This window comes from Aegilops tauschii, chromosome 2, assembly GCF_002575655.3.
Source record: "Aegilops tauschii subsp. strangulata cultivar AL8/78 chromosome 2, Aet v6.0, whole genome shotgun sequence".
Classification (NCBI taxonomy): Eukaryota; Viridiplantae; Streptophyta; class Magnoliopsida; order Poales; family Poaceae; genus Aegilops; species Aegilops tauschii.
This window is the reverse complement of record NC_053036.3, coordinates 20369940-20371199: the sequence shown is the minus strand read 5'-3', so window position 1 is coordinate 20371199 and position 1260 is coordinate 20369940. Positions and strand designations below refer to the sequence as shown.

Below are 1260 nucleotides of genomic sequence, written 5' to 3'. Positions count from 1 at the left end.
TGAGAGCCATAGTAGAGTTCCAAAGGTGTGTTCTTTCTTTTGAAATGGAATAAGAATAAACCTAAGCATCTCTGCCCGAGGGATGCTTCGTTAGAAGCATAAGCATCTCTAGATGAGCGCCGAAGTGCGGTGGGAGTGCATACGCAGCACACTTTACTGTATCTTAGCTTCGGAAATATTTTACTCAAGTATCATACACAGATGAGTGTCCGTTAGTTCAACCAGTACATCAGTAGCATATAGGATAGGTACATTACTGAGAACTTGATTGTGTGTAGCATATAAGGTGCCATGGACGGATTACGCAGAAACATTGACAACATGGAACATATCTCATGCCAAATGACTCCGTACGTGGAAGTAAAAGCAATATAAACTGGGGGTATTCATTCCGTCTCATAATCCCTTAGTTTGCCTTAGTTTCCTCCAACATCTTGAGCTGCTTCTTGAGTATTCTGGGACATCCCTTGGCAATTAGGGTAGGTTCCAAGTGGGCACTGGTGATCATTGCTCGGAGGCCGGTTCCTTCCAGCAGTGCCAGACATCAGACTGCGCATTTCCTTCTGTGGCACCACTGTATCGTGAGATTCATGGTTCGCCACATTTCTTGGCATGCAGGTGCATAGGTTGATAAAAATCAGCCCAACAACCATGATCACACTTATCTTCATTAGTGTACTTATGGAAATAAGAAAACAAGAAATTTAATTAGGATAACTGCAGGAAGACGAAGCTCTTCGAAATGCAAGAAGTAGTACTTACATAATTCTGCTCAAATTGGTTGAACTGAATGGTTTGTACAGCTCTCTCTAGTAGAGAATAAACTTAGTGTGATGTGATAAGCTACTTATAGGGGGCAAGAATGGATGTTTGCCTCTTTTTTGTTCACATCTCACACTCTACCATGGAAAATGGATCCTCCACTAACTGGAGATCTGGAGATTGTGTAGAGAAATGATGGCAGGGTGAAAACTACTCCCCCCCCCCCCCCCCCCCCCCTAAACGTCTACCTTCTTTTACTGTATGGCACAATCAAGAAATTTACTTTTCAAGATCCATATAGCGGCTTGAGCTATCATCTCCAGTGGTAAAAAGCAGATTGCTTTTTGAATAATGACACCATGGATGTAATTTTCAGCTGTCTTGTCTTAAAAAAGATGGTGGATTAGGTTTCTCCATTATTGTTTAACCTATGGTCATTTGAGCTTTGTCTTATCTAAAGTAATTCAGTTAACTTTTTTCAGTTATCTGCATAAAAAT

The 1260-nt window shown here is 41.2% G+C and overlaps 1 long non-coding RNA gene across 1 annotated transcript; it reads right to left on the bottom strand.

Moving 5' to 3' along the window:
* Positions 1–233: 233 nt before the first annotated feature.
* LOC109784382 (uncharacterized) lies at positions 234–941 on the bottom strand. Its single transcript, XR_002237857.4, has 2 exons — positions 763–941; positions 234–678 (listed from the first exon to the last, which is right to left on the bottom strand). It is a non-coding gene; the product is annotated as an uncharacterized lncRNA (long non-coding RNA).
* Positions 942–1260: the final 319 nt, after the last annotated feature.